Here is a 12,554-nt window from a genome sequence, read left to right as displayed (position 1 = left end):
AGAGTGTAGGCAAGGGAACCGGCAACCTTGTCTGCTATTGAGAGTGACCTAGACTCCTTGGATTGGCATTTGCCTAGAATAAAAAAGAAGGAGCTAGAGAATAAAATCATTAGCACTTTTCCTGTGCTGACCTGGGTGGGGACAAGTGTCTCTAGGGGACAGCAATTTTCTCACTGTCCACAAAAGGCGGACTCACAGAGGTGCAGAACTCGACCACAGCTCCAATAAAGCTACACCCCTCCCCACAGCAGACCCTCTGACTCCTTCGTTTCCATCACAGGCTCATCGAGGACATACTTCCCTCCCCCACTTCTGTCTTCTCACTCCAGCACAAAAGCTCGTGCAGAAGCAGCCAGACTGCAGCTGCTTGGTTTCCCGCCACACCTCAGAGACCCCTCTCTTCCCCTCTCTTCTTTCCCATTCTTCTCAAAGAAAACATGCCTCTCCTCCCTTCCAAGTAAACCACTCCGTCTCTACTCTGGTCCCCACAACTGAGCTGACTCAATTCTTTCTCCATCTTATTCCTTCCCCTAACCAAAAGCCGGCTCCGAACTCTAGCCTAAATTAGATTAGGCTTCCCACCTTCCCCATAGCTACTCTGTATTTCTCTCTGGACAAAAGTAATCCACGCATCTGACTCTACCTTCTCACACTATTGCTCATGCTGTACCTCTCATCAGCCACCAAGTCCTGTATATTTTATCCTGAAAGTCTCTCTGGAATTCCTTTTCTCCCCTGCTTCTGCTTCCTTACTCTGTCTGCGTCACTGGGTGAGTTCTTTAACTCTGTTAGCTTCAGTTTCCTCGTCTTAAACAGGGATGAGTTTCTTGTGACAAATACGGTTCACTTCAGATAAACTGCCCGGCGTGGTACTAGCACATAGTAGGTGCTCGAAAAAAAAATAATACCAGTTAAGGAAGGGTCTTTTGGCAAACTTGGTCATGTAAGCATTCTCTGTAATGTCTCCTAGGTGATGTCCCCTAAATAAAGGGACTGGCAAAGAAGTCCTGCTTCTTTGCAGTCCGAAGGACTCCCTGTGACCCACAGAACAAAGTCTGAATTCCGAAACGTCCCTTACAAACAAACTTTCCTTTGTTGAAAGTCTGCATCTGACATTAGGTCACAGTCACGTGCCCTCCCCCCTGTCCCCTGCACAGCCGTCGTGCCCACACACACACTTCCAGTCTCCTCCAGGTACACACACACCCCTGCACGCATGGTCGCACACACATGTGCACCCACTCTGCACACACAGGTACATAGAAACACGCACCCGTGCATGACTTTTCGATCCAGAAAACACTCCAAATACATGGCGCCTTTGTTTCTTTGTGCATGTACTACCCACACACTGCCTGACATTCACCGTCCAGACCCAGCTGACCCCACCATCTCCGTAGAGCCCTCGCCGAGTCAGCCCAGAGGCGCCAGGCTCCTTTCTAGCTAATATATTTTGTGTTGCAAATCACTCTTCCCCAAAAGAAGGAGAGCCTCTGAAAAGAGTGAGGAAGGAAAATGTCTGACTAGATTTGGCTCACCTCTGGACCCCCAGGCCTGGCCTCTTGCTCAGCACAAGAAGCATTTGAGGAATTTAACTGAGAGGGCTGATTGCTCTCTGGGGTTTGGTCCTGCCAAGGGAGAGAGAGAGATGGGGGAGGGGAGGCAGCAGGGCTGCGGGCAGAGGGCTCAGAGGTGGCCCAGGGGGACCCAGGGGTAAGGGAGAGTATGCAGCAGAAAGACAGATGCATTTTCAGTGGGCAGGCTGCCTGCTGCCTACAGGTCAACCCTGCTTATTCAGGAGGGCAAAATCACGGTGTGGCTTCAACACAGAAAAGGTACTTGCTGGGAAGATACACTCATTCCTCTGTGGGGTGACAGGACATCTAATAGCTTAGACCTCGTACACTAGACAGGGCACTGAGAGGTCTCCGGATCACATCTCCGTGCCCACTACTCACTCTCCATTCTCTCCATTCTATTCATTGAACTCTTGTTAAACGTCAAGATCCCTCTCCCTCGGTAAGTGGGTGAGCAGCGGAGATCAGGAACCTTCTGGACCAAGGCAAGCTTCCAGCTCTGAGTCCTTGTCTGACTCAGCAGCCCATGGCCTCTTCAACACCAGGCGACTTTTCTCCCAATTCCACGGCTCTCCCAGGTAGGCAGACGATCTGTTTGAGACATCAGCCCACAATTATTCCCACAGGCTAATAGACTCAGAAGGTCCCGCAGGAGGTAGCTGAGTCTTTGGCCTTGGAAACAGGAGAAAGAGCAGCAAAAAGAGAAAAAGAGCATCATTGGAAGTGTGTTACAGGTTGACTGGGTATGCGTGAGGCTCAGAGGAGAGAGCATGAGTCTTGTACCACAGCTGTGTGAAGCCAAGGACCTCCCTCACCTGGTCTCTCCCCAAACACACCAGGCCCTGAGAGTCCTAAGTGATAGGAACCTACCCCTGCAGGAACCCTGAAGGAATGCAGGATGCCATAGCCCATTGCAATCCAGTGGCAATGCAAAGCCTTGCCACATAAAGTAAGGGGGCACCTGGATTTGAACCAGGGACCTCTTGATCTGCAGTCAAATGCTCTACCCCTGAGCTATACCCCCAGACCGTAGATGCTACATAATTAATACCTTTCATCTGTTTGGTAACACTCAGCTCTGCAAAATGAAGTCATGGCCCCTTTCCAGGACTGTCTTTCTAGAAGTTGCCAGACCTGGTTCATGGTAAGACATCCTCCCTCAGCCCTGCAGCTTGCCAGGCCTCAGTCCCTGGTGGGGTCATTAGCAAGCAAAAGAGGAGAGAAGCCGCCTGAAGAACCCAACCCATTGCCTTTTTGCTTTAGCCCAAGAGCTGGCCAACCGGTCACCAAGGCCAGGTTCTGATTTGCTTCCTTGGTTTTCACCAGTCACCAGAAGATTACCCTTTCCCCATCAAAACTGCAGACCCAGGCCTCCCTGACCACTTTGATTCGAGGGGAGCAGGCAAGGTCAGGTGTAACCACATGCCTCCGTTCCCTTAACGTTTATAGGAAGCTGTAGAGGGTGGTCTCTATCTTTCACTCGCCCTGGAGTCCACAGACAGAAATGGGCTGTTGGTTCAAATGCTATGAGCACAACAGAGATTCAGGGGGTTTACTACATAAATTGGGCTTATAGGAACAATTCTTTAGACTGGAAAGAAATTCAAGTAGTATAAGAAGCCCCATGGACTCCCTCCTAGTCAGGAATCAACTTATACCTATCATAACATCTCTGCCACAGGGAACAGAGACAAGCACCCCCTGCCCCCGGTGGCCCGGTTTTATGAATTTCTCCAGAGGACATTGGTCCTAGAGTTTCATATCCACTGGAAAGAGTAACTCAACATCCACTAAGACCAAAATCATTGCCCTTAGCAGACACTCTCCAAAATAGTTCAATAATGAAAGGACTCACAACCGCCATCTGTTCATTTACCTGAGGGCAGATTTGCAGCTAATAATAACAACTGACATCTGTGTACTAGGTGTTGTCCTAAATGCTTTAAATTCTCTCTCACACACATACACACACCCTATGAGGTGGTACTATTATTATCCCCCATTTTATAAATGCAAAATCTGAGGCACAAAGGAGACTGAGCAACTTACCTGGGGTGACACTCCCTACCTCACCCAGTGACCCTTAGAATCAACCAGACTTCCCACAGGAACTTGAGGTCTTCCTACTGCTGCAAGATGTATACAAGGAACAACTTACCTTCACAACTCCGAGGCATGGAGAAGGGCTTGGCACTGGCCGATAGTTGGTGTTCAGTGAGTCAATGAATATAACTGGACAATCTGTGCACAACCTCCTGGCACCTTTCTTTTTAACTGGGAGCCTAGGATGGAAGGGGGACTGGAGGCAGGGGGAAGGACCATCCAAACTTGGACATAAGTAAGGGGGCACCTGGATTTGAACCAGGGACCTCTTGATCTACAGTCAAATCCTCTACCCCTGAGCTATACCGCCAGACTGTAGGTGCTACATAATTAATACCTTTCAACTGTTTGGTAACACTCAGTTCTGCAAAAGGAAGTCATGGCCTCCTTCCAGGACTGACTTTCTGGAAATTGCCAGACCTGGTTCATGGTGAGACATCCTCCCTCAGCCCTGCGGCTTCCCAGGCCTCAGTCCCTGGTGGGTCATTGGTGGGGAAAAGAGGAGAGAAGCCGCCTGAAGAACCCGCAGTCCATTTCCCATTGCCTTTTCGATTTAGCCCAGGACCTGGCCTACTGTCTCCCAAACTACCCACCCCATCGGGGCTCCCAGCCCTTCGCATTTCTCCCTTCAGTGAAGACAGAAATGGACTCTAATTCAGACAGTGTTGCAGAGCTCCAATAGTTGGGGGAGCAACACTGTCTGTCTCCCTTGTCAGAGTAGCTAAGCCAGGCTTTAGACCCCAGAAGGTTGAAGCAAGCACGTGGGTGAGCTCTGGTGTGGGAAAAACCAGATCCCCAGAGGGAAATGTATATCCCACATGGAGAGAACCTAGATGCTACGATTTGTCTCCGTAGGTCTCACCACGACTCCACTGTGCCAAACTGTTTTTGCTGGGAAGGAAGGGTGAGGGTGATGATTTAAGGTTACCGTTTACTGTCTGATCCTGGGAAGTCTGTTGTATCTACTCTGGTCTGCCCTGGAAAAACCCAGCAGAATTCCCAGCATGCGTCCCTGCCTTCTCTTTGAAGACCCAATAGAGTGGAAGAAATTAGATATATGCAGAAAGGGAAAAGGCTAGGTGCCAAGAGAAGGAGGGATACCCAGAGCGTTAGTAGAGGCAAACATGCAAGGGGCAATCCACCCAGATTGCCGTTGTGCAAGGGCTGACCAGTGGCTTCCGATTTCAGGAAGGATCATAATTAGCATGGATGAAGGGAAATTGGAATATGGGCAACAGCTGTGAATAGGAAAACCAATAGGGTAGGGGGCACCCGGATTTGAACCGGGGACCTCTTGATCTGCAGTCAAATGCTCTACCCCTGAGCTATACCCCCCTGCTTCCTAGGGCTGTCTAATAAACACTTTTCACCTTCATAGTCACACCCAGAACTCCTATTGCACATTGGGAGTTTCTATTTGTCTCTAGAGAGCTGATAAAACCAGCAATTTATTCCTCCACAAACTCACCCCAGAGAGGTCCTCCCCAGAGCCCCCGGCCTTACCCCACTACGTGCCTGCATCTCCGCCCCCTCCCCCCGCCCCGTTCTTCAGTCTGTGGTGACTGCAGCAACCAGAAGGAGCATTGACTTTAACTACTGGGAGGGCTTTTAAGATTTATTTGTCTGTGTTTCTCTTATTCTACACCACAAAACAGCAGCTTGAAGAGATCCTACCTAACCTCTTCGGAGACGCATGCAGTGCTTACATCTGAAGATGTCTCTCCAGTGTGTGCGTCTATTCATCAAACCTGGGGGGTGGTAGTAGGGGCAGCTGGGGAAGTTAGTGAAATTTCCAGTCCCCGACCTGGATCAAGGCATGGTCCTAGAACCATCATGGAGACATGAGGAAGCTACACATAGCTTCTGGATTCCAGCCAGGGAACTCTTGAGCTACAGTGAAAAGCTCTACCCTGAGTTACACCTCCACCCACAGAACACGGATGTTTTTAATATTATATTTTGTGTTTTTTACTGAAGTATCTTGTGCAATTATTTTTAAAAGTCAAATATTGTTTTTAAAGATTATCGGAAAAAACTCAATCCTTTGTATCTCCCTCCTGCCACCCAGAGGCAACCACCCTCTACTGTTTTGTCTGTTTCTTTTAGTCTATTTGCTGCCATGATTTCAAATAATATAAATATCTCATGATATGTAATATCAAACTTAATCAAGTTTAGACATCAACTGTCGTACTTTTCTGATGAAGATCATAATTTATGTGCCTCCTTCCCTTCTCAGTTTTCTATTATAACTATATCTCGACTTTTGGTTAGATAATTTTCTATGTTTTTATGTTTAATATTTTCATTGTTATTAGTTAATAGTGTTCATGGTGCTAAGTGGAACTAAGAATTCTGGTAAAACTTTTGGTTTTTCCTGAAGTTAGTAATAACCTCATGTTTCAACTGCTTAGTTTTCTTTGAATATCTAAGGTTTTCCACAAACTTTAATCACTCCCTAGCTACCAGAAGAGCCAAAATGAACTCCAAAGAAGCAATTCTAGCTTCTCCATCCCCACTCCCTCCTGGCTGATGGGGATGTCAGGGATGAGGAGGGCCTGCTGAAGGCCAGGCTGAGGCCTGGGGTGGGGGGGGGGCGGGGAGGAGGGAGGGCAAGGAGGCTGCCTAGCAATGGAACAGGCCTGCTGGTGAGGTGGGAGGCACACTGAGAACAAAGGAATAGCAACAGAACAACAAGACCCTGAGTCTCAGCTTCTAGGGGAAGAGTGTGGACCAAGAAGTCTGCTTCAATTCCGAGTGCCCCTCTTGTAGTCTGGCTTAACATCCACATAGACGGTTCTGAACTTTTCATTACTTTGCACCTGCTAGGTCCTGAATCTGTGAAGTCTACAAATAAAAACTATACTGGCTGGAACCTTGACAAAGCCCACTTCGGCCTCAGAAGGATGAGCTCCTCATGGCAAACTCCCTCCGCTCCCTCCTGCCCCACTCACGGGCCCTCATCCCAAACCATCTCTCACTGTAAAGTCCTGATGCATGCAGCTTCTCAGAGACTCCTGGCTTACCTTGAAAAGACACGTTTATGCATTGGGCCTCAGGAAATAATGTTGATTAAATAGTACCACCTGGTGCTCCTCTGGAGGAGAAAGGGCAGAATGGTCTGGGGTGCAATGCAGTGTCTTTCCCACCAGAGCAGAGTGACCCGATCTCAGTGAGAGATGAAAACTGATGCAGAGAGCAGAGGGAGAAAAGAAAAGTCTGGAGGGCTGAAAAAGGATGGAGGGTTTCAGTGAACTAAAACCAAATTCTGAGTCCTGAATATAAAGCCCTTCAACCCCTGGCCCCTGCTTCCCTTGGAGCTCCAGCCTACTCCCTCTGCTCTTTGTCCCCAGGCACTTGGGACACCTCTGGGGGCACTTTATGTCCCACCTTTGCTTATGCTCTTTCTCCTGCCCTGATTGCCCCTGCCTGCATCTCGGCAAGAACCAAGGAGGCTTCCTGGAAGAGGCACCAGCTTCCTTCCACTCTTCAAAACATGCAAAGAAACTGCCTTACCCCTTACAACATAATGGTATTTGTTTCTTAGGCTAATATTTTATGTGAGTAAGCAGATTGTATCTACAATGATATTATTATTGACTATTATGATTCCTTTGTTTGCGGCGGGCAGTCTGCCAGGGATTATGCAGGACTGGCTTTAGATTTTTGCTTTTAGTTGTTGCCTTTGAGTCTATGGAGAGCTCAAACAGAGTAAGAGGTTTCCTGATGTCCTGGATAAGAATTTCAAGTGGAATAAAACAGAGCAGTAAATTGACACACTGAAGACTGATACAGCTTGCAGGAATGACTGGGCGAGAAGCACCCCTTGCCATATGATCATGATGTGGGCATATTGACCTGAAATGTGAACACCCTCGAGGGACAACTGGTCCACCATCTAGATGCTGGCACAGAGTATAACTGGGCGCTAATTAGAACACCACTGAAACCACTGTCTTTCCAGTCTGACTCCGAAATTCTACCAGCCAGCATTAAAGAACTCCCTGACCAGGTTACCTTGTTCATCTTCCTGAAAAACATGTTGCAGCATCCTCACTCCCGTGGGCCCTGCCTGTCTCTGCTGCTCAGATGGAAAGCAGACATCCCACAGTGCATTCCCGGGGTCCCTGTTCAAGGCAGGTGACTGGGGTCCCTGTGTGAACGCAGGGGACAGAGAAGTAGCCCCAGGGTGGCACAGGGCCTCATGAGTGAAGTGGCTCGCAGCCCCTCATATGTAGAAGCCAGGTCCTGGCAGTCAGCGTGCTTCCTGAAGGGCCCTCTCGCCACCCTCCCTTTAGACCCTCTGCTCTGTACACTCCCTGCCAAGGCAGCTCAGGGCAGAGCGACCGGAGCCCTAGGGGTCTGCTGTGGGCACAGCCCTGAGCTCAGTAGGGATGAAGTGCATGTGAGAGGAGGCAAAGGTCCATTCTCCCCGCCACGGAGGTGGCCCTGTGTGGTAGAGGTGGGACAACTCTCAGGAAGGGTCACATCTGCGAGGCTCTAAGGGTAAGTGTTAGCAGGGGGCCTCGGTCAGTCCTGGAGAAGTTCACCTGCAGCCACAAGAAGCTGGAGAGGCTTTCTAGCAAAAAATCTACACCGTCTGGGCTCCCTTCTCTCCTTGCAGGGAGACTCAGCTCTGCAGGACCCAGCGGCGACAAGGCAGTCCTTCGTAAATAAAAACCTAGAAGGGGGTAACAAGGCATGTGGTTTGAATGAGAGACACTTGATCTGCAGGTAGACCCCCTGCCTCCTCTGTGTCCCTCCTTGCTCTAGCTGGCTCCTAAACACCTGTGTCGCCCCATCAACACCTCTCTTTATTTTTAGTCAGCCCACGAGACCAGCTCCGCCAAACACTGGATCCATTCCTGCTCACCTTCTCCTTCTCTGGCCCCAACCTCCTTCCACCTGGCAGCCCTGCAGTTTCTCCTCCCGCCCAGTGCATGACCAAGACATCTAAAGCCCCTGATGTTACCCTAGAAAGGCATTTAGAATGCTCCCGAACAGCAGTTGCTAAATGTGGCGGCCCAGGAAAACCATCTAGTGTTTCTGTGATGTGGGTGGATGAAAAGAAGGAAGGGTTTTATTGAGAAATAAAGCTCTTCAGGCCCCAGCTCAGACCAGTAAACCAGACTCTCTGGATTGGGGGCCTGGGAAATGGATGTTTAACCACATTCGCTGGCAATCCTCCTGCTCAGACACACCTTGGGTCCATATATCACCTTAACAACACACCACGGTCACGGCTTGAACCACATTCCTGATTCTGGGACTTTCCATTGTGCCAGTCTGCCAAACATCAATCGACAGCCTGAAGGTGCCATTTGGTGTAGGTACTAAAACTAAACTTGGGTCAGGGGGCACCCGGATTTGAACCGGGGACCTCTTGATCTGCAGTCAAATGCTCTACCCCTGAGCTATACCCCCTGCTTTGCTATGGGTCTAAGAAATACCTTTTCACCCGTTCTGCAACACCCAGCTCCCCTGTGCACTGAAATTTCTATTCATTTTTAGAAAGTCTGGAAATGTGGAAAGTTTCCCTTCAGGAAATCGGCACCTTTTGGCCCTGTCCCTCCACTTAGATACCCCGACCTAACTCTGGCTCCCAGAAACTTCTTCGCTCACAGTCTTGCAGCCTCGTTTTTCTTAGCACCGCTTTGAAGACACTGCTCGAAAAAACTCATTGCTAAGAGCTGGACCACTTCTGCCTTCCTTGCTCTCCTCAACAAGCTGCACCTCCTTGCAACTTGCCTTCTGCACCCTCCCTTCCCACCTTCATCCCCCACACCGCTGGATGGATCCGGGGCTTTGTTGCGCATCTCCCCTCTGCTCTGCCCTCTCGCCACAGCGACCTCCTGGATTTTGGCAGCATCCTGACTGAACCCAGACAAATTACTGGAAGTATTTAGCCGGAGAGGTCGCAACCCTCATCCTGGGGCCCAGGAAGCTGCCCCAACTGTCCCAAGGAGCCTCCGACCAGAAGGTCAGCCCAGCTGGAGCAGCAGAGACTGTGCCTGAGAACCAGGACCAGAGATGCCTCTGCTAGACGGACCCCTGCCCTGAGACACAGCCCTGCAGCCTTAGCAAGTGAACCTGGCTGGCCCCTGGCCAACACACGACCAAGATCAAAAGTCCATTGATCTCAAAAGCGTAAGAGAAAAGACACCCACCCAGAGGCCGTGAGAGTGCCTGGCATGTGTGTGTCAGGTAAACCAACACTCACGGTGCACAGAGACTTGCAAAGGAAAGCCCGGGGAAGGGGAGTGTCTCCCCATCATTCCTCCAATCTAGTTCAGTGTCTTTCAGGGTTTATTCCACAGGTAGTAAGTCCTTCTTGTTGAAAAACTAAAAAGCAATGTCTCCACATCTTTCTACAGTACCCGCCACGACGTTAAGCATAAAAGTTAACAGGTGATAAATTTGTTGGACGGCGGTACAGATAGCAAACTTCACAACGGCGTCTAAGGGTGGAGTAAATACAGATTATCTGAGGTGCCATCAGCCAAATGAACACCGCTAGTGTTTTGGTGTCTGTTCCTTCAAACTTCGGCACCCCCGTTCCCCCGAATTGGGGCGCTCCTCTCTGTTGCCAGAGATAAGCCAGTTCACGGCCCCGCGATGCCCTTCAGCTCTCCCTTGCTGGTCTCCTGGCTCTCTTAGCAATATTCTCCTCTCTTACTGAGAAGGGAAGAGGCAGGGAAGAAATCGGAGAAATACCCAAACTAAAATTCCTCTTGTTAAAAACAAACCAAAAAAAAAAAAAAAAAGGAAACCCATTAGGAGGGCATCAACAACAACAACAACAACAAAAACCCCCCTCCACGAATCATGATACTCAGTGGGGCAATGTTGGAAACCTTCTCTCGAGAGCTGGAAACAAGGCAAGGATTGTACCTAAAACCAGGGACGGTGAATTAGGGCAAAAAAAGGGGAGGGGAATGGAATGGAAGAAACAAAACACCCATTATTCATGGATACTAGGATTATCTCCATAGAAAATAACCTACAAATTATTTGAATTATCAAGTTTAATAAACAAGATAAAACATAAAGTTATCAAAATCAAATCTACTTCTATACATCAGTAATGAAGAATTGGAAATAAAATATTTGAAAAAATGTCATTTAAAATAGTAACAAAAATGCAGGATCCCTAGGAATAAATATAAGCTGTAAAAAAACCTTTTTAAAAGAATATTTTATGTATTCATCTGAGACAGCGCACTAGCAAGGGAGAGGGACAGAAAGAAGCAGACCAGGACCCCGAGACCATGACCTTAGCCAAAGGCAGACGCCCAACCGACTGAGCCACCCAGGCGCCCCCAAAACCTTTGTTTAGACTATTTTAAAGTTTCCTTGGAAAACATTAAAGGAGACCTAAGTGAACGAAGAAATATGCTATGTGTTTGGATAGGACAAAACAATAATTTGGTAAAGATGTTAATGTTCCCCAAATTCATCTGTACATTTAATGCAATGCTAATCAGATTCCCAATTGTGATTTTCATAGCGCTTGACACTCTAGTGCTAAAGGTTGTGCGCGAAGAGAAAGGGCTGGGGACAGCTAGGATTTTCCTAATGAAAAGGAGCTAGACAAGGAAACAAGCCCTATCCGATATGGATTATATTATAAAGCGGCAAGGCAGTGTAGTATTGGCACGAGGATAGACAGACAAGACCAATAAAGCAGGATGAAGATTCCAGAAATGGAGCCATTCCTCAGAGAGAAACTTGCTATATGGGAGAGGAGGGGTGGCAGGCGGAGCAGGGGGGAAAGGATGCGCTTTCCAATACGGATGCCAGGACAACTGGACATCCCGACGCAAAATAAATCCCAGGTGGAGCAAAGACTTAAATATAAAAGACAAATCTCTTAAACTTCAGAAGAAAGTATAAGAGAAAAACCTTTAAGGAACTTGGCGTAGGAGAAGAACGTCTTCCTTAAGACACACACATAAAGACCATGAATAAAGGGTGGGTGATGCATTCTAGTTCGCTAAAATGAAGACCTTCTCTGTGCTTAAAAAGCTTCCAGAAAGAAAGTGAAAAGGTGAGGCACATATCAGGAGAGATTTGCCCGTGAAGGTACAGTCAGAAAGCAGAAACGACACTGGGCATCTCAACGGAGAGAATGTAACGTGGGGAACTGGTTCAGCCGTCCTTAGGACGTGCAAGGAAAGAGAAGGAAGGGCAGGGCAATGCAAGCTTCTAACCCCAGGAGCTGAGAGGAAAAAAGGGAGGAGCTTGCAGTTATCAGAATGGGGAAGCCTGGAGGCGGGGCTCTGGAGAGTGGGGGCTCCGGCTGGCCAGGACCGGGCGCTGGTGCCTCAGGAGCTCCGGGGGCGTCTCCCGGGGGAGCGCTGCCCGTCAGGCTGGTTCAGGAATGGCCAAAGAAAGCCGGCAACCAGAACCCATGCCTCCGGTATAGAGAGGATCAATGCCGGGGCCACCCTGGCAGGAGCAAGAGGAACAAAGCACGCTCTGATGTTCCGCTAGCTTACTTGGCATTTTCTAGTACGATATAAAAATGGAATTACACTTTATGTACTTTTTTGCCTGGTTTCTTTCACTCGGCATGGCTGTTTTGAGATTTGTCCCGGTTGTCGTGTGTATCAATAGTTCATTCCTTTCCCTTGCCAGGTAGTAGTCGACCATAGGCTCTATTAACACTCACCACTCACCTGTTCTGGTCTTTTGTGCTATTTCCAGTATCTGGCTATCACAAATAAAGCTTCTTATCAACATTCATGGGTAAATCTTCGGACATATACTTTCATTTCTCTTGGATAAATACCTCCGGGTGGAATGACTGGATCCAAATGGTGGTGACATTTTACATTCTGACCAAGAACATCTGTGTTCCCTCTAGCGGTCGTT

General features: G+C 48.7%; 4 non-coding genes across 4 annotated transcripts; all 4 read right to left on the bottom strand.

Moving 5' to 3' along the window:
• Nucleotides 1-2,529: 2,529 nt before the first annotated feature.
• TRNAC-GCA lies at nt 2,530-2,601 on the bottom strand. Its single transcript has one exon. It is a non-coding gene; the product is annotated as a tRNA-Cys (tRNA).
• A 1,317-nt stretch (nt 2,602-3,918) lies between these two features.
• On the bottom strand, nt 3,919-3,990 carry TRNAY-GUA. Its single transcript has one exon. It is a non-coding gene; the product is annotated as a tRNA-Tyr (tRNA).
• A 953-nt stretch (nt 3,991-4,943) lies between these two features.
• Nucleotides 4,944-5,015, bottom strand: TRNAC-GCA. The gene has a single exon. It is a non-coding gene; the product is annotated as a tRNA-Cys (tRNA).
• A 4,017-nt stretch (nt 5,016-9,032) lies between these two features.
• Nucleotides 9,033-9,104, bottom strand: TRNAC-GCA. Its single transcript has one exon. It is a non-coding gene; the product is annotated as a tRNA-Cys (tRNA).
• Between the last annotated feature and the right edge of the window lie 3,450 nt (nt 9,105-12,554).

This window comes from Zalophus californianus, chromosome 12, assembly GCF_009762305.2.
Source record: "Zalophus californianus isolate mZalCal1 chromosome 12, mZalCal1.pri.v2, whole genome shotgun sequence".
In the NCBI taxonomy this organism is placed as follows: domain Eukaryota; kingdom Metazoa; phylum Chordata; class Mammalia; order Carnivora; family Otariidae; genus Zalophus; species Zalophus californianus.
The sequence above is the reverse complement of the archived record's forward strand: the minus strand, read 5'-3'. Positions and strand labels throughout refer to the sequence as shown.